The sequence below is a fragment of the Nipponia nippon genome, unplaced genomic scaffold (assembly GCF_047370975.1).
Source record: "Nipponia nippon isolate SJK-2023a ecotype South Korea unplaced genomic scaffold, ASM4737097v1 scaffold_1, whole genome shotgun sequence".
Taxonomy (NCBI): Eukaryota; Metazoa; Chordata; class Aves; order Pelecaniformes; family Threskiornithidae; genus Nipponia; species Nipponia nippon.
The window spans coordinates 32,719,776-32,739,475 of record NW_028262290.1 but is presented as its reverse complement, the minus strand read 5'-3'; the positions used below and the strand labels follow the sequence as shown (position 1 = coordinate 32,739,475).

The 19,700-nt window shown below is 38.7% G+C and overlaps 1 protein-coding gene across 4 annotated transcripts in view; it reads left to right on the top strand.

Annotated features, from left to right (window-relative positions):
* PKIA (cAMP-dependent protein kinase inhibitor alpha) overlaps positions 1-19,700 on the top strand; it is a 44,052-nt gene that overhangs the window by 10,316 nt on the left and 14,036 nt on the right. Inside the window, exon 2 of one of the 4 annotated variants that reach the window (XM_087751113.1) lies at positions 7,107-7,207. The exons of the other annotated variants lie outside the window; for them this stretch is intronic. The gene's annotated coding sequence lies outside the window, so the exon portion shown is untranslated. The remainder of the gene's footprint in view (positions 1-7,106; positions 7,208-19,700) is intronic. 4 annotated transcript variants of the gene reach the window in all.

Sequence of the window (19,700 nt, the reverse complement as noted above, 5' to 3'; positions counted from 1 at the left end):
AAGGCCTTGTCAAGAAAGGCAGATATACAGAAATAATCTGGAGTATCATGGCTTTCATAGTAACGGTTGTAGAGGCTTTCAATAGTTTTACTCTCTACGTGTGTTTATTTTGTGTTAAGGTGTGATGTGAAAATCCAAGAGAAGTTATACTTTAGCACCTCAGTTTTGTTGATTCTCACTATACAGTGGTAATTTATAAAAGTAATTAATATTCTGATAACAGTGGCCAAAATACTAGGCTTTTATTTTCACCAAGGATTGCCTATCTTAAGAGATTCTTGTGTAAGTAAGGACATAGATGTGGACAGGTTGGAAAGGATAAAATAAATAGGAGTTAACTGTCACCAGAAGAATGGGAGGATGGATCTAGTGAGGGTCTTTCTGGGTAAGTCAAATATAGGACTTAAAAACTTCTTAATTATATATGCATACTAATGTTGGTATGTCAGTTGTTTGTCAAGTGGGTGACTTTTCTTTGTCCTCCACAGAAAGTGCCTTCTCTGTGGAACTAATGAGTGTGAGACCAATATGAGGGAAGTAGTAGTTCCTTTTATAAAGATTACTAATAGCAAAATTTGAGTAACTAAAAGTAAAGGTAGCTGTGATCTCTACTCTAAACTTTTTGTCTCCTTTTTCTTTTCTGCATGTGTGTATTTGGGTGGTAGTCAGGTGCTTCTGTCTTATAGCTTGGGCATAAAGACTTCTTACAAGCTAAGAACAAGGGCATCTGTGTTGAGTGTTTTGTTTTGTTTTTCTTTTAGGTTCCTACTTTTCTCTCCAACTAACCAGCTTATTTAAAGCTAAAATCTTACACTTGGCATGGAGACTGTTTATATTCAACCCAGCTGATGTATCACTAAATGAAAAAGTATTCAGGGAAGCACGAAAAGATTCAGTAGGATTAAACAGCAAAGCATAAGGGTTTATTCCATGCAGGAGCAGCCTTTGAAAGTTAAAAGCAAGCTAAAGAAAAAGGCATTAATTGTGGGAAGTTAACATGTAAAATGGGAATCAGAAGAGAAGATTCTTCAAATCCTTTCAGCTACTGAAAGCATTCAATCAGAGGTCTTCAGTTTACAAGCGATCAAATATAAAGAGAGAGAGAAAAGAATTCTATTAAGCATAGAGTAAAGAAAAATTGTTGAAGTGGCTGTTATGCACCTCCCCATAATCAGCTGTCTGTGAAAAGGGTCTCTTCTCTCCTACCCTTGAGTGTGGTTTTAGACATATTTCATTAGAGTTTTTGGTTATTTAAGGTGGCATGGATGACATCTGAGAGTGAGAAATAGATGAAGTCAGTACCCATATGCTTCTATAAATAAAGAAGATTGCATGCAAGGCCTTGCTGAATGCTGGCTTGCCTGATAACTGAAAGGGCTGACTATTCACAAGTTTAATTCTAGTCTTCTTCCTTCAAGCACTTTATTGTTGAAAACCTAACCAAAGCAGAACATAGGTCACTTTCTCTTTGTGTCTCTCCTTCCCTGTTTACTGACTGCTTCAAGAGCTTCACCTAGAACTTAATGAAAACACATTCTGGCTTTTGTAGTCACTTGCTTTGCTTCACCTGGGAAATCTGCACACAACTACATTTGATGATAATCAGTTACTCCAGAAGAATCCTTTGTCGTCCTCTGAAAATCCTTTTGTCTCTGAACACGAGGAATAAACCAAGACTGGAATAAGCTCTAAAATGCCAAGCTGAGTGCATCACCATCTGCACTTGGATCATCCACAGCACACCTACTTGGACTGTGCACAAGTACATGTCCTTTCCATGGAAACTGGAATGGTGATGCAGAGAATGGGAATGCCTAGGTCTCATCCTGACATTTAATCATGACAAGTCTGCAAAGTACTTGTGAAACATGCGACTTTAACGTAACCGGGATCTCTTTTTTGGTCTCACTGACTGGCATGTTTTGCTGCTTTTTCTACAGGCAAGCTTTTTTTGGAGTTTATTCTCATCCCAAAATGACAGAAGCTACTCTACTACCTGCACTGAGCAATACGCCAGCCCTTTTACTTGCTGGAACAGCTCCAGCAGGATCTATCAGACACTATGGCTTAGCCCTAGCCTTCTGAGGAAAATACCTGTTTTGGCAAGTAATTTCTATTTCCACAATTGCTTGGAAGAGGATGTGCTTGGTGCTTTCTCGCCTATCTGAAGCAGAAGGGAAAAGTACATCCTTACATGTGAGGCTTGTCCCAACATGCAAGTGTTCTGCCAGGTGCTTTGAGTGAGCTAAAATGGCTTTACTTCAAATAACCCATTTCAGAAAGTAGTTCATCAGCTTGTCATTTGTAGTCTTCACTATTTGAAGTGCCTTTCTGACAAGATACTTCATATAATCACTGAAATAATTTTGACTCCTTCCTCAAACTTCTTAGAAGACATAGGCAAGAAAGAATTTTTATCTCCAAGGGAGACTTTTCTACAAGCCTTTGATGAAGTCCATTTATTTATGTGGAACTTCTATGGCATCCTTCTCATCTTTTAATGACATCTGTGACCAATTTGCTAGTCTGTTTCTGTAACTATGCTTACATGAGCTACCAAAAAGAGTGGAATTTGTTTGTCCCACATTGTTGGGTGCAACTTGCGCCCAAAAAAACCCAGTAGTGCCACCCAAATTTAAATTAAACTGTCCACCATTCCTTCTTCCATGCTCTTGTACTCTTCACTCAAATATTTTAGAATAGCAAAGAAATTACAGGAGTCAAAAGAAAGCTAATATAATGTCTTTTATCAAAAAGAATAAATATAATGACTAAGTTACCAAGGTCTATTGATCTGATATGAATCTCAGGCAAAACGGTAGAAAAAGCTATGTTCTTTTCACTTACAGCTTTGAAGGACAGGATTATAATTAATGCAAATCACTGATGGTTAATGAAAAAAAGATCCTGTCAAAGAGACCTTGACATGCTGGCTTTATATATTTTGGACGTTACAAGTTTGGCTAAAGGAAATAGGCTTAATAGTGTACTTGGTGAAAACTGAAGTAAATGTTATTTTGTGTCTACCAACTCAAATACCTCTTGCATGTTACCTGCCAGGTTTGCTAGTTAGTTCCAGATGCCAGGCAACACAGTGGTAGATAGTTACAGCAGAACATATGATGTGTTAAGTTCATATCTTTGTCTTACCCACTAGAACTTTTTTGTAGCCATCATATAGGTGTGATGAATGTCTTCCCAACAAGTTCATGGTGGTGTTTAGATCAATACTGGCCCAGACTGTAAACAGCTGTTTCTGGGTTCACTGTGAAAAGATTTCTAAAAGATGGAGTAGTTACAAGGGTCTTATCTGTTCAGAAAATACCGGCAAGTATCTATCTGACAACGAGTATCTATCTGATGATGAATATCTGGGTTTCCCTTTCTTGCTCAGTCTCTGCAATGGTCTGCAATAGTTGTGGGTGTTCCCTTACCTTTCTCTCTCCTCCCTGACCTCCCCCCACACCAAGAAAGAAAAGCAAGGGGGAAGTTTTTCCTACAGTAGAAAGTAGAAACAGAATTCAGAAGTGCTCTAAAGAGCAGTGAATATCTGGAGAGCTACATGATTTTATACAGCTTCCATATTTTACCAATGGAAAAATTTGTTTTCCTATTGATAACTTACCTTGACACACAAACATTCAATCTTTCTCTTAAAATAAAACTTTGAAGCCAAAGAAATGCAAATTAAGTTTACTTGTTCAAAAGTGTTGGTAGTCAGAATGTTGCAAATTTGCAAAATATAGCCAATTTTTCAACAGTACCCTAAAATACCTCTTCATAAGGCTCACTAAGTACGTTTGTTAGATGAATTCAAAGACAGCACTAGGAGTTCTCCCAGGCCATCTTAAAGAACTGTATGACTAGTGCTTTTCAGCTGTTTATATGTAATGCATCTGTCTTCATGTTCATTGCGAATTTGTCTTAAACCCACCAAAATGATCACTTTCTTGCTGGAAAACTATGAAACTGTTGAAACACTGAAACTGGGCATTTCTGTTTCTTTCCATATGACTCATCACTTTGTTTGCCCCATTTAAATGTTTTACACCTCATTAATTCCTTTTGATTACATTGTGCGTTTTGGTTCTTTCTACTTTGTCCTGGACAATATTAACTTTGTTTTATTTGTCTTTTTGTATTTTGAACTTTGGTACAGGCTGTTCTCCCTTACAGCTCCTTGTTCCATCTACAACAGGGTAAGATTCTTTCAGACATCAGCATGTTGCCTAAAAATCAAGAGGGGGGCTTAATGTCACGTTATCTTCCCTACTTCGCTTGTAGTAGATATAATGAAGACTTGACTGCTGTGAAAACAGAAGACTGCCAGCTGTGCCATATGCATGTTACCTAGTAGCATGAAGAGAACCTCTTGTATAAGTTGCAGTCAGAGGATGCTGACTGGGTCTTTCAAATTAATTATTGTAAATGGCACGAGAAACACAAGATGAAATGCAAAAAGAGGTCACCAGTTATAATGAGTAAGATCTTTGGAGGAGTCTTTAAGAAGCAGCTTTTAAAAATGTAAAACAACAACAAAACAACAAAAAAACCCCTAATTTATAAACTACTTGTTTTTCAGTGCTGTGGCCAGAATTCCATATGAGAGTTGCCTTTGTAGAATCCTTTGTCTTCAGTCTCCAGCAGTTCCAGCTCACTCGGTTCTTGTACCCCCTCCCCCCTTTCTTTTTGTTTTCTCTCAAAGGGCAGAGATGAAGGTCAGCTCTGTGCTCTGGACCATATGTCTGAGTGATTGCTTCACACTCTGCATCAATTGCTTTTTTTCCTAGCTTCTCTTACAAATTCATAGTTCAAAACCAAACTCACTTAAAGGTTTTAAAAGTTCATAATTGCGATATACAAATGAGGAAACCTCACTGCGAAAATGCATTATGATGTTGTTTTTTCCAGGTGCTGTTAACAGATGGAATTTCTTACTACTTTTTAATTTTACTACTTCAAAAATACATTTTAAAATAAGATCTTACTTCAATGCCTGCTTGCCCTGTGTATTCCTAAGGCTTTCTCTTGTGTGCCAGTTTATAATGGAGATCATCATTCTGCCTTCTGTAGTATGCTGCCCACCCTGTAGATAAGATGTACATGTAAAACTTTATTAGATAGAATATATATGTATTAGTAGCAAAATACATAGCAGTGTTTCTTTTTCAGCTATCACCAAGCTCAAGGCCAAAGAATGCGTGTTCTTGCAAATTTAGGAGTTAAATATGCAAATCTTCATCTTCTCTTGAGAAATTAAATATTTTTGATTGTATGGGTAGAATCTGATGAGAATTCAACCAGTGAAAATTCTCCAGTAAAGTTAATTAAAGCTGGTATCCTGAGAACGCTTTGCATTAATTTTGTATCAGATTATACTTCTACTTTCTGCAACCTTAATTAATCAAATCTTAATGGTTACTAAATCTGTAGCACTGTTTTGGGTTTTAAAAGTATCAAGGGGCATGTTCCTAATTGAATATTGGGATCTGGGGAGGGGAGGAGTAGATATTGGTCCCCTTTTCCAAAGGGGAGATAGACTCTAAAGTCTGAGCAGGGGGAAGAGGTAAAGGGCAGCTTGTCCTTCAGGACAAGAAATGGCAGCAGAAGGCAGACAGGAAAGTAATTAACAGGTCTTTCTCCAGAAGAGAAGGTGGCCTTTACTGTGCCTAATTACACGGACTGTAATTTAAAACATGCTGTCTTGATCTCACAGTTGGATCTTTCAGTGCCTGGTTCATGCAGGCAGTCTGCTTAAGTTTTAGGCCTGTGAGCAGATATCTAGGTAGTCTTTGCCTGAGACCACAAGCTGAGAGGACAGATTGCCTTGTGAAGAGTTAGAACTCTAATCCTTTGTGGATTAGTGTTGTAGATTAATCCTTTGTAGATTAATGACTTTGGACTGTAATGTTAACGTTTTGAATTATACCAGGATACAAAGGAGTATCAACTTTAGTCTAAACCTGGGCTGTTATCCTCCAGCAAGTAGAGAGCTAAAATCTAATTTTATAAACTGTGTGCAGATGTGTGATTAAAAGGAAAATACCTGTTACTTGTATTATATATTGGGAACAAGCAAGTTTAGAGGAGGCCAAACTAATGTCAGGGAATCGTCTTGCTAAGACTCAGTTCTGTGTATAAGTCAAGGGCTGTATTTCACCTATGACATGGTGATAGTGACAGCTTTTTAAACTCAGTAATCACGGATTAATGTTTCTGTCAACCAGTACCCTTTGCTTCTACAATGCTTTTAATTAGACTGGGCTCTTGAGCCAAGAAAATATCAGGGAACTACACATCCCTTTTAGGAGACTGAATTCAAGACTGTAATCTTTCCTATTTTACTTAAAAACTATAAGCATCTAGAACTGCTGCCCAGATTCTTTCTACGTGCATACCATCTGTCTGTCACCTAAGACTGTTTATGATCTGGTAACTAGGACTCTCTGATCCTAAACTTACTAAGAATGAGGCAGCAGTATGCCATTGCAGTCATTTGGATGCCTGGGTACAAAATGGATACTGACATACCAACTCAAGTTTAGTGGAGGCTACCAAAACCATTATGAGGCTGGTGCGCATGATGCATGAGCAGGGGTGGAGGGAACTGGGTTTGTTCTGTATGGAGAAGACCCTACAAGTAGATTTAACTGTACTACCCAAGGAAGGGTGATGGAGGTGATGTAGACTTTTCTTGGAGTTGTACAACAAAAGGGTAGGTGGCAATGATCACAAGTCACAATGAGAGAAATTCCAACTACATGAAAGGGAAATCTCACTGCAAGAATGGTTTAGCACTGGTTCAGGTTGTCTAAAGTGCCTGGGGAACCTCCATCCTTGGAGATGCTCAAAATTCAGCTGGAGTCCCTGAGCAACCATATTGAAGTTTGAAGCTAGCCTAGCTTTGAGCAAGTGGTTGTTGGACTTGATGGCCTTCAGATGTCCCTTCCAGCCAAAGTTTTTCTATGATTCAAAGAGATCTGTTGATTTACTAGGTGTGCCTATACAGACCTAGCAGTCCTGACTCAGGGCCTGAGTTTAACTTAATACCTTCTGTGTGGAGACAGGGAGGAAGAGAATCTCATTGCTCATCTTCCATATAATAGCCTCATGTCAAGGAAGGAGGAGACCTGGACCCCAGACTGTCCTCAGCCTCGAGGAACCTGAACCTATGTCTAAGCAGAGGACAGAACCACCAGTATAAAAGGTATGTTGGAACTGGTTTATTGCATACAAGCACAATTGCTTTCCTTCTGGTCCTGTGCCTTTTTGCAGACAAGAGGATGCCTGACTCTGTAGTCTGTGATTTGTATGCTGAAAAACGGGAAGCCTCCACTTCTGGATCATGCTCCTTAGATTATTTTTGTTGTTTTTAATTGGCTCTGGAGTAAAATATATGAGCAGTTCTGGAAGTCCTTCTAGCTCTAAGTGTTATGCACAAGACAAGCTTTTCTGGCATTCGGTGCTTGTTTCACAGAAATAAGCTGATCTAAGATAATGCAAGAGACAGAGCTTCAGTTAGACCTGCCCCACAGAAAGTGTCAAAATGCAGCAGAACAATACTCAAGTGCCAAGACAATATGGTTCTCGATCTTCTACGTAAGGAACAGAGCTATGGCAAGCTGGTTTTCTCCTGAACCTGTAAGATATGATCACAGTGTTCTCTGTGAAGAGATTGCTTCTGTTTTCCTTATGCTGCCACATGAAGTGAAATTCTTACTAAGACAGAGACGCAAACCAAATAAGCAATACCATATTCAGATGTTAATGAGTTTGTCATTGTTTAATGTACCTTACTCTGGTGCAGAAAAACACAGATATGTGACAACAGGCATTGCAAGCTAAACTTACTCTTCTATCAAATCCACCCACATAGAAGATATTCAAGAAAAGCTCCATCACATGCTGAAATCTGTGAAATCTAAAGCAACCCTGGGAAGTAAACTAATTTAAATTAATAACTGTATATCATTCAAACTGAACTGGTGTGGGAAAAAAAAAACCAAACAGAAATCAAGTAAAGAGTGTAGAAGTTCATGAATTTGTTGGGGGTTTTTTGTGGTGGTGGTGTTTGGTTTTGGTTTTTTTATTGTGAATGTTGCCAACACTATTCTAGGAGACCTTGTAGCTTCTTCTCCTGCAGTGTATTCACTTCTAACACCTGCTGAAGTCTTTCTGCACAGGCTTGTTAAGGAAAGCTAGTGAAAAATACTTGTTCTGGATAACGAGAACACCTTTTTTTCTGAGAATCAGAAAAGATGGTATATTTGCCAGCATTGTTCCTAGTGTCATAATATGAGGTAATCACTTTATATAGAGCACAAGTTTTTTGTCTAATCATCCTGCACTATTATAGTTTATACTTTGCTTTTACCTATTTATAATTGTTGCTTTCTTATAACAAAACTAGCATAGGATTTTAGCTACTAAATTCTATGATGATCTGTTTGGTATTAACCATGATCAACACAATATTTTTGAGACATCTTCACAACAAATAGAAATAGTCTTGTAACATAGCATGTTTTTGTCTGTCTGTGTTATAAGGAAAAAGATATTCACCTTTATAATAGTATATGGAGAGTAATTTTCTTAATGAAACACGCAAGCTGACTTAAAGCTACTTATTTTTCTAGATGTACCTAACCAGCCCTTTGTTTCTAAGAAAGAACTTTCTTTTTATCTAGTATCAGGCATGGTTCTGTCTCTGGAGCTCCTCTGCCCTATTATTGTTGTTTCAGAGTGCCCAAGATTAGTAGGAAGAATGCAGAAGAAAGAACCTAATATGAAGTTGAACAGAGCAAAAATTGTCTGAGTCGTAAGGTTTAGCTCTGAAATACTTGATTACTACTGTTGTAGCATCTGAAAGACATAACCTATGCTGCTTCATAAAAGCTTTATGCATTAACATTGGAGCTCACTGGAGTATTTCATTACATGCTTAATAATCAGACTAAACCAGTTTGCCTTTGTTGGCAATGTAATCACCATCTATATTTAATCAAATTAGAGGTGGTGGTGTGGCTTGTTTTGCTTAGCTTATCTGTTTTGTGTGTGTGTGTGTGGTGGTCTTTTTGGTTTTGTTTCTTTTTTCTTCAAGTTATCATTTAACTGGAAAGCTGACTGAAAATGTTTCAAATAAGCTTCATTGGGTCAGAAGCATTTAGTTGATGTTGTGTGATGAGTGGGAGAGGTGTGGTTGTGTTTTTCCTGGGAGTGTGGGGGTTTTGTTTCTTTGTTTCTTTGTTTTAAAAATAAACAAACCCCCTTCTTTCTGCTTACGTTCCTAAGGTGAATATGGTGTCTGCCTTTTTCTGTGCAACTGTTTTTGTCATGAGGATGGCACAGCTCTTCATTTTAATCCTGTCTTCAAATCATATTGTCTTTCAATTGGAGCATCTGCACACCTTTACACACTCTGCAGTCCAGTTGTATGTTTTTTTTAAGAAAAGAAAAAAAATCCTTCTGTATTTTTTTTTTTGTGGGGAAAATTTAAGTTTGTTTTTACTTTCTGTTGAACCCGTTAGCTTTGGTAGTCCCTTAAATGGTGTACCGAGGTATGCCAAACAGGAGAATAATTTACTTAAAAATAGCTTTAATGGACCTAAGCATCATGATGTTATGTAATGTGATGTATGTGGAGTTTCAGGCAAATAGCCAAATTCCCTTTGACTTTACAAATAAGTTTGCCTTGTTTGGCATACAAGTCAAATGGCTAAAAGATTTGTAGTGATTCCCAAAAAACGCCTTGGCACATGTAGTTCACTGCTGTCTGGATACAAATGTGTTCCTCCAGTAATGACATACAAAATAGCTCTGTGGAAGGTGGGGGCATATGTCAAGACGTGGATTCAGCAGTGCTTCACACAGAAGTGAAGTGCCCAGAGTGTGTGAATTTTCATCCAAAGGTCAGCTCTGGGGAAATAGTTTTCTGTTTCAGTTAGCTTCCAGATTTGTTCCTTTTTTTTTTTTTTTCTTTCAGTGTTTTGCATGTTTAAACTTTTAAAAAAGTTTCTATTTAATAATTAATAATAGAATTAAATATTTAAAATTTTCATTTATTTTAATATTTGAATATTAATGTTTGAATAATACCTATAGGGGGTTGCACAAGAAGAGTGGCAAAATACAAAAGGGGGAAAATATTGCTTGATTCTGAAAGTAATACTTCAAGATATTTCTGACAAAGCGTTAACAAGCAGATTGCTTAGGGGAAGGAGGAGCATTTTGGAAAGGAAGATTTAAAATAGACACTGAGGCTGAGCAGGGTATAGTTAAGATCTCTCTCATCTGAATGTTATTTCACTCCAACTGTGCTGAAAAGCTTTTCTGAAATGAAGATACATCTTGTCTTTCCATTTTTAGTTCAGCTCTGATTTCATTGGAGTCTATGATGAAAACAAATAGGGAATATTACCTGCTATGCAAACATCAGTACTATTTGTTTGAAAATAATGGTGCTTTTTCTGTTGGATCATGAGGAGGCTGTAGGTATAAGGTATGTAGTAGCAATGGAAAATGTTGTTCGAGGGAAGGACAGAAAAGATCATTTTTGGTGCTTGGGATGGCAAATTTCAAAGACATTGCACTAAAAGTTAAAATTTATTTACCAAAGGTTGCCTATGAAGCACATGTTCAGTGAAGCTTTTAATCCAGTGTAAATAGTCATGTTAGAAAATGTGGGCATTAATTGCCTAGTAGTAGAAAGAAAAATGTCTTTGCTTCTCCCCCTTACTCCTTTTTTCCCTTAGTGTTTTTTACAGTATGGGTGAATTTCTGACTTGGCTGAAATAAGTGTTTTCATCATCTTCAGGTCTTGAAGTTTGCACTATGTCTTCAAATTTCAACATTACATTAAGTCAAATTTTCAGAAGTGATAAGAGGCTTGAGCTTGCTAGTTTATTTCACTACTTATCCCAAGATACTTTCTAAAAATGTTGGTTCTTACTAATTTCTGAAGCATGAAGTCCTTTGTAGTATCTCACGTTGGTCACCTGAAACTGAAAATACGAGTCTCCATGTACTGTGTTCATTCACCCAAACTTGGCATGTTACTTGCATATGGGCAAGTGTCTTCTTTTTACCTATTGTTCTTGGGGAGTATTTACTTTTTAAACAAGCTAATTAATGCTTAACGTTAACCCGCAATCAAACATGCCAGCTCTTGCAGTGTGCTTGCATCCTTAGCACTTCTTGCTCTTCTGAGAGGCATTAATTCAACTGAATAATGTGGTGTGATCTTGAAAAATCTCGTAATTTTGTTTCTGTAGCGAATGTTTTCTTGAAAGTAGCCTCTAGGCTTGAAAAGCTGGTATATACTCCTCTACTTTTCTTGGTACAGAAACCTAAAAATGTCAAAGCTAATATCATGTTTAAGTTATTGAAAATAACAGAGAATAGATTCCTTGTCCTCTCTCATGTAAACTCCCTCTCTCAGTCTTGGGGGGAAAAACACATTGCTTCTGGTGTCTGTAAAAGTCATGGCTACAATGATCATGATCTTTGAGAGCACTGAGATTTTCTTGATCTGTGATGGTAAAGACTGGTGAGTAGAGAATAGTGCCTTATTATCTCTCTCTCATGGTATTAACATACTTGCCACATAGCCTTCACTTGGAAAGAGACTGCCTCGTATCAGCTGTGAGATATCAGGGACGTGTAACAGATGAGATCATTGTGTGGCTGTGATTTCCCAGTTCGAAGTGAAAGAAAGTGACAGAAGGGCAGTCTCAGCAATTACTGAAGTTTAAGGAATACACTGGAAAGCATAGTAAGTGCTTCTCATGGCCATTTATATGCACTTAGTATCTTGTGATGAATATTAATTGTATTGGTGGGTATACTGGGTGTTAGTGTCCAGGTGTTGGCAGTGAGGTGATTGCAGGAGTGGTCTCTGTGAGAAGAGGGCAGGGTGACCCCATGGTGGACACAGCTGGTTCCAGTCAGGTCCACAGACCTGCTGCGGGGCACAGCTGAGTCCAGCAGCCAAGATGGTGGCACCTCTGGGAAAACGTATTTAAGAAAGGGCAAAAAAAAAACCCTGCCACACAGGTAGAGGAGGAGGAAACAAAAAGAGTGAGAAACAGCAGAGTGAACACAACAGTTGAAGAAGAAGGAGGAGGAAGAGGAGGTGGTGCTCCAGGCATGAGAGCAGAGATTCCCCTGCAGCCTATAGAGACCACAGTGGAGCAGGTATTTGCCTGCCAGTATGTGCCACGCCAGAGCTGCCTGATATTTCCTGAAAGAACCGCAGCCTGGGGAGAGCCCATGCTGGAACCCGTGGGAAGAGCCTGTGGGAAGGACCCATGCTAGAGCAGAGGAAAAGTGTGAGGAGGAAGAAGCAGCAGAGAGGAACTGATGTGGACTGATCTGACTGTACCCTCCCATTCCCCATCCCCCCCGGTTGCTGGGTGGTGGGGAGGAGGTAGAGCAGTCAGGAACTGAAGGAGTGAAGCTGAGGCTGGGGAAAAAGAAGGGGATGGAGGGAAGGTGTTGTTTTAACTTGTCTTCATTTCTCACTATCCAAACCTAATTTAATTGGCAGTAAATTAATTTTCCCCAAGTCGAGTCTGTTTTATCAGTGCTGGTAATTGGTAACAGACCTCCCTGTCTTTATCTCGACCCACTGGCTCTTTCATCTTATTTTCTCCCCCCTTCCTGTTGAGGAGGGGGAGTGAGAGAGGAGCTGGGTGGGCATCTGGCAGCCAGCCAAGGTCAGCGCACCACAGGTTATTCTTTAAAGCTAATTACTTTAGGTACCAACAGATAATTTTTAAAAATATTAAAAATTAAAAAAATTTGGAATATGAGGCAGTTCTTGTACAGCTTACAGAAAATCTACTACTGGTAAGTACGTCTAGATACAAGTAGTTATGCAGATGGAGTGAATATTCAACAGTACCCATCTCGGCAGGTATATCTATGTGTATTTACATGGATAGATGAGGTAATCTTCAAAGTTTCCTGATCCTGAACACTCAAACTGTTGTATAGGAAACCTTCCTGGTATCTACCAGTTTTCTCTGGTATTATGGTCATTCCCATGTACGTCTATGTCCAAAGGTGGACAGTTTTAGTTGGGATGGGGTAGAGGCTTACAGCTAGCTGTCAGCATCCCAAGATCTTTGCCAGGAGGAACAGTGGTTATAAAGGAAGTTTCTTCTTTGCCAGGAGGCACTTAATGTTGACTGTTTCATCCTGCTCAGTCTTAGAGTCCACTTGGGTTTATTTTTATGTACTTTCTTACCACAGTTTGCCTATGTGTCTTTTCATTGGTTCTCAATTACTTAATTCTTTTATTCTCTTTATTTCTAAAGTTTAGTTTTCACTTGAACAAGACACTTCTGTAGTGACTATAAGAGATGTGTGTGTTTCTGTTGCTTTAGATTTGGAGCAACGTCTTTTTTATAGTTATCTTCTTCCTCTTTGAGGTTATACCTGCAGCTTGCCTCCTGTGGAAAAAATGGTACCCAGAAACTCGCATCTGTGGGTGATTCTTATTCTTGAGAGGTTTTTTTTTCCCCTTTGCCAGGGTTTCAAAATTGGAAGTCTTAGGAAGTACTCTGCCCACATATGTGTTCTTACTGTAAGCAGACAGCTGGTACTTCCTTTCATTGTCTATAATACACCAGCAGGTAGATAACAGGAGCGATTCTGTGCTTTGCACAGCCTCGGCAATGTCAGGTAAGCTGTTCAGGTCAAGTATGGAAGTACTCGTGTGGTCTGACAACATGAATTCCTCTCAGGAACTTTGTACAGTAGTAAGGGTTTCGGTAAGTTCTTCTGTTTCTGCTCATGCCCGTGTGTTTATGCTCATATCCAGAAAACGTGGCTTGCACTTCATTGCATTTTGTTGTTTTTATGCATGTAGGAAGAATTGTATGTTCAGATTCTTCTTAGGCTCTTTTAACATTTCTTAGTACTCAGCAACTGCTGTGAAAGGGAGAGTTTCGAGCTGGAATTAAGAGCTTGAGCTGCAGAAAATATGTGTTAGTTTGGTTGGATAACTTTTCTTGGCATGAATATAAAATGTCTACTGTATGCTTTTTTAATAGGCTATCTCTTAAAGTGATTGAGCAATTTGTTATGGTTGGCTGAAATCAATGAGTTCTGTGAGAGTCAAGGAAATTCTACTCCGTTTATATGCTTCCACCACCCACTTTTGTAAGTTGCCCACCCTGTTATCTTCCTCCATTTGGCCCTTTATTCTTTTAGATGAAGTATTGTGACATTACAGGGATAAGAATTAAGTATTTGAGCTTTAGTTTGGCTTGAAATTGGGGACAAAAGCAATATTTGACCCTCAGATTCAAAGCTGTAACTAGTACTGATTTTAAGTAGCTGTGGTTTGCAGAGCCTGTATCTTCCTCAATTGCTGTTGGGTATCACAGTCATCAGGGTACCTGGGTTTGCATCTAGAAATGCATCTTAAATCTGACTGTCATGGACAGATTGTGCAATGCAGCACAATTGCTAATTAACTATTAGTATATGCAAGCCATTTTTTAGTTTCCATCTGGTACCAGCACATGGAAACTTGTCAGCATTGTTAAGGGCAGCTCTCTAAAGGGCAGATTTTTCAATCCCAAGTGCTCAAAATGATCCTAGGTCACAAAGGATTATTCAGGAAGAAGGGTGGTTGTTTGTTTTGCTTTTTTTTCCTTTTTGCTTAATTAGATTCTTTTTTAAAAGTGGACATGCAAAAGAGGTCTTCAAACATATCATGGCAAATGTGAGGGCTTTCTTTTTGTCTTTTTACGTTAGAAATTATTTGACCTGTCTTTTAAATGCCTATAAATACTGCAAAGTGTAAAATGCAAACTGAACATGCTGAAGGATTTCTCCATTATAAAAGACTTCATCATTAACACTTTTCTCTCCTCCAGCTAATCATGCATCATTTTCAGGTTTCAGACTGCTTACCAGGAGATCCTTCCAAATGTTGCTGCTCTTCAGGTCTTGACCTCTTTGCTTTCCAAACAGTATTGACACCAGTTTGAGTCTGAGCTGTACTTTTTATGTGGTTTTAAAGAACAGAGACTTAAAATGCGTCACTCTGGGAGAGTCACACTCACTAAACCTTGCTGAATCATATTCTTGGATAGCTTGGCTACTATGCGTGTATGTGCCTACGCATATGGATATGGAAAACTACCCCTTTGTACCACCTCATGCATTTGTTTGAGAAGCCTGTTCCTGTGCCTACCGCAGTCTACTCTTTTTAAGAAAGTCATCTTTGACTTAGGATCTTGCAAACAATATGAAATTGCTGCGCTCTTCCCCCTCTTCCTTTAAAAGACTGCGGGTGGACTTGCCTCTGCAAGGGCCTTAATTTAAACCTTGTTCCCATTTTCTCTGGGTCTGGGAAACATCCTTCTTCTCTCTACCTCAATTCTGGACTGACACACAGCTGTCTTAAGGGTCTTTTCCAACCTTAATGATTCTATCCATAGACATAACTGCTGCTGAGCCTGCTAAGGTGGACCAAAGAAAAGAAAATAATATGAGGTAAAATATTTCCTTTCATTAAAATCTCTTTTGTATTGTTAGACCTCGTTCCTTTGATCCCTCAGCCTGGTGCATAGTAAGGCATTTGGCCCTCTAGAGTTGATTGGTGCTTTAACAAGACCCCTGTCTTTATATTGCTCTACATATTGTTACAGAGATGAATTAACTTAAGATTCCCAAATAAACGAGTAATAAGAAAACAAAACACGTCGGTCCACCCTTGCAGCAGCAGCACTAGAAGGCTGTAACAAGAACAATGCTGGTTTGAGATTGAATGTTTCACAGGACAGTTTCTCAAGGGCTGCTGGCAGGTACCTCAAAAAGCAAACGCAGCCCCAGTTCATGGCATCTGTAATATGATTTTAAAAATGTGGAACCTTGTCCTAAAGAGTTCTGAAATCAACTTATTTTATAATGAATTGCAACATGGAGTATTTGCATATATGTTCCTTCTGTTGAGCTGATTAAATTTGTAATATACTTCATATAAAGAGGGTTTATTTTTTTCTGACTGGTGGCTTATTCTACATTAAATAGAGAAATTTTTTCCCCTTGAGTAAGACAAACAAAAATTAAGATTTTTTTTTTTTCCTTATAAATATATGGCTCTCATATACCTGGAAAACATGTGGCAAACATAGAAATATTTGAGATATTTACCTCCCTGTGCTAATGCAGGAGGTACGTCCTGAATTTTGCAACCAATAACATTGTTTTTTTGTCATCTTAGGTAGCTACCAAAACTTCCCAGGTGACCACTGTCTAATATTGTGGTAATATCAGTGGTCCATTATAAAGAAACAGTAAAGTATTCCTGCTGGAAACAAGTCTAAAAAAAGCACATTTGAGACGATTATTTCAGGAAGCCCTAAGTAGGCTATGCAGTTGCATAGCAACAGAGCCAGGCAGTCCTTAGACTCTAAAGTAGTCAGTGTACACATGGGAACAAAATGCAAAAATGATGCAAACCTTGAAAAATGTAAGGCTGAGACTAAGAGGAAACCGAAATGAAGTTATATGCAATAAAAAATGTGAATTTATCGTGTGAGTTATAATAAATTAAACTGCTTTTAAGATACAAAAACTGAAATGCTGTGCTTTTTTTGTAGCTTCTAGATAGTAATTAAAAGAAAAGCAGAATGTCTGGTGGCTGGGAAAACCAATTCAAATGTAAAGTAGATGTTAAATGCCTGCCACAGGAAAAAATTTGCATGGAAAAGTTAATTTATTGTTGACAAGCCAAAAAGTTGACCAGATATACCATGAATGAAATACTGATTAATGTATTGTGGCACAAAGAGGTTCAAATACTTCTATCATTAAAAAGCTGTTTGTCTCATGTTCACGGGTCTCCAGGCTGGCCCAGTGGTATTTATCTTTGCAAATACTGAAAAGTATGGTGTCATTGTGGGTATTCTTGGAAAACTCCAAGCTTGCATGTGAAATATGAGATCTTAGCAGAATCCTAGCGGCTTTGTTTTTGCAAGAGGTAATCTGATTTTATTAAAAGCAAATGTAGGAACCAGTATTTAATATTTGGTAACACAACAGTTGTGGATGATCTTGCTATGAAAAAAGGCAAATCCCTTCCTTCCAGTACTGTGTTTGCCACTGCTCAAGAAGAAACAGCTCTTCTGTTCTGGATGCTGCAACGCATGCTTTCATGATGAGTCATGACTGCATGATTTTAAAAGGTAGTCACATGCAGACAGTTGAGCTATTCTACCAGAACCTGCTGAAAAGATATGTGATACAACAGATGTTGCATCTGTCCAGTAGTTTACAATGTCTTAAAGATTTGAGGAAGGTGTCTTGGAGGGGTGTCATGGTTTAACCCTAGCTGTACCATGCAGCTTCTTGCTTACCCCGCCCCCGCCCCGCCCCCGCAGGATGGGGGAAGAGAATCGGGGGGGGGGGGAAAAGTCAAACCCATGGGTTGAGATAAAGACAGTTTCATAAGACAGCAGAGGAAGAAAATAATAATAAGAGTAATGATAAAAGAATAGACAAAGCAAGTGATGCACAGTGCAATTGCTCACCACCCACTGATCTATGCCCAGCCAGTCCCCGAGCAGCGATTGCTGCCCCCCCAGTTAATACACTGAGCACAATGTATGGTATGGAATAGCCCTTTGGCCAGTCTGGGTCAGTTGTCCTGGCTGTGCCCCCTCCCAGCTCTTTATGCACCTGGCAGAGCATGGAAAGCTGAAAAGTCCTTGACTAGTGTAAATACTACTTAGCAACACCTAAAACATCAGTGTGTTATCAACATTATTCTCATACTAAATTATACACAGCACTTTATCAGCTACTAGGAAGAAAATTAACTCTATCCCAGCCGAAACCAGGACAAGGGGGACAGTTTTTTAAATACAAAGGAAGAGTTTAAGGATAGCTAAACTGTGGAGCATTTCGATCTCTTGAATACTTGGTAGCTAGACTACGTGTTGTACTGAAACATGAAAGAATCCTAGCAAATAGGTCTGGAAAAAACCTTACGAAAATACTGGTGCATCCTCCTGTCCGCACAGGATAATGTATAGCCTAAGTTTTAAATGCTGTCATGCTACTGTTAGCTAGACATTTTCTTTTTGCTATTCTAACTGCATGCTTTCCCTTCAAAATGCTTTTGTTACCTACAAGCTGCTGTTGTAGATGCTGTAAACATGTCAATCAAATTGTCAGAATGCAGAACATCACAAAATGTAAACTTTAGTTAACTTAAGAATGGGAGCAGTGTAATAGGAAGTATAACTCTATTAAGCAAAATCTCTTGCAGTGAGATAAGAAGAAAGAAGGTCTTCTAAGACAACCTCATGCATTGCAACTTCAGAGGAAAACAGGTATTGTAATGATAGGAGTATTGCCTTGGAAACAAAGTGTGCACCATATTTGTGTTAGATCTTGGCTCGGCAGTAAGCGGTGGAAATACTCTGTGTTCCAAGGATGAGTCCTTTAGAAATGAATGGAGGTTGCCTTGCATCATGGAGCTATTTTTTTAAAAAACACAGCTGGTTCCCATTTAACTGGGAAGGTACACAGCAATATACTACATACTGTATGTGTGCCGTTTCTTGATTTTTTTTTTTTTAATGACAATGAAGTGTTCTTTTGCTTTGACCTCGAAAGCATTAGTACTAGTTAAGTAATATCTAGCAAGATGTATATCTTCAGGGGGAAAAAAGGATATTGAGGGGAACAGGTCTTCTGTGGATACGCATTTTATATATGCTGAATTTAAAATTCAATGGACCAGAATCCTTTTAGGTCATCTAGAGTAGGATTAATGTCACCTAACTTAATGCATGTATAATAAAGATCCCTACTCACCCTCTAGACTTTTTTTTCTATTCAGTAGGAAGAGAGAAGCACATTGAAGGTGCTAACTGCGTTCATTCTGAAACAAACGCTTAATATGGATCAGATGAATCACCTCATATAGCTACCTACCTACATATGTGTACACAGGCATTTAAAATTAGTCCAATGAATCTCATTCTTGGCCCCTTCCATAGCATTAAGCTTCTGCCAAAAATTGGAAATCTGTTTGATAGAAAACCCTTTATCTGAGTAGCTTCCACATTATCGCCTTTGTACCACTGATTGTTTAGAAGGCTCATACTGGTCTGCAGGTAATTTCACAGAACTATTTTGCTATCAGACCTTCAGTTAAAAGTTGGCTAAACCTATAATTTTTTTCAGTCGAAGGTTGTCTATAAGGATTATAGTGGCTCACAGCAGTTTGGCCCAAAACATTTACAGACTACTGATCATGACTGTTGAGTGTTTTGTTCTTTTTTTCCCCCATAAAGCCATATACACGCTGTTGTATATAGCAGCAAATAGAGGAGATGTGGCTGTTACAAAAATAGTCACTACAGTGCTTATAACAAGTTCACTGGAGAATAGACATTAGAGACTCAGCTGTGTTTTCTAATGAGAAGTGTGTTGATCAATACGTTATAAAGCACTGGCTGTGCAGGCTGGCACTTGTTGATGGAAGTGGTCTAGAGAACAAACTTGTAGCATGAATCCTGAATTAAGGGCAAGGTTAGGAAGATACAGAGATACTTCATGAGCAAAGCCCACACAACTTCCCTCTTCCCCTCCCCTCAACATCCTGATGCTAAGCAGGCATCTACTCTACATTTCTGCAGAAAGTCTTTTCTGTTCTGCGCCAAGCATTCCCAAGC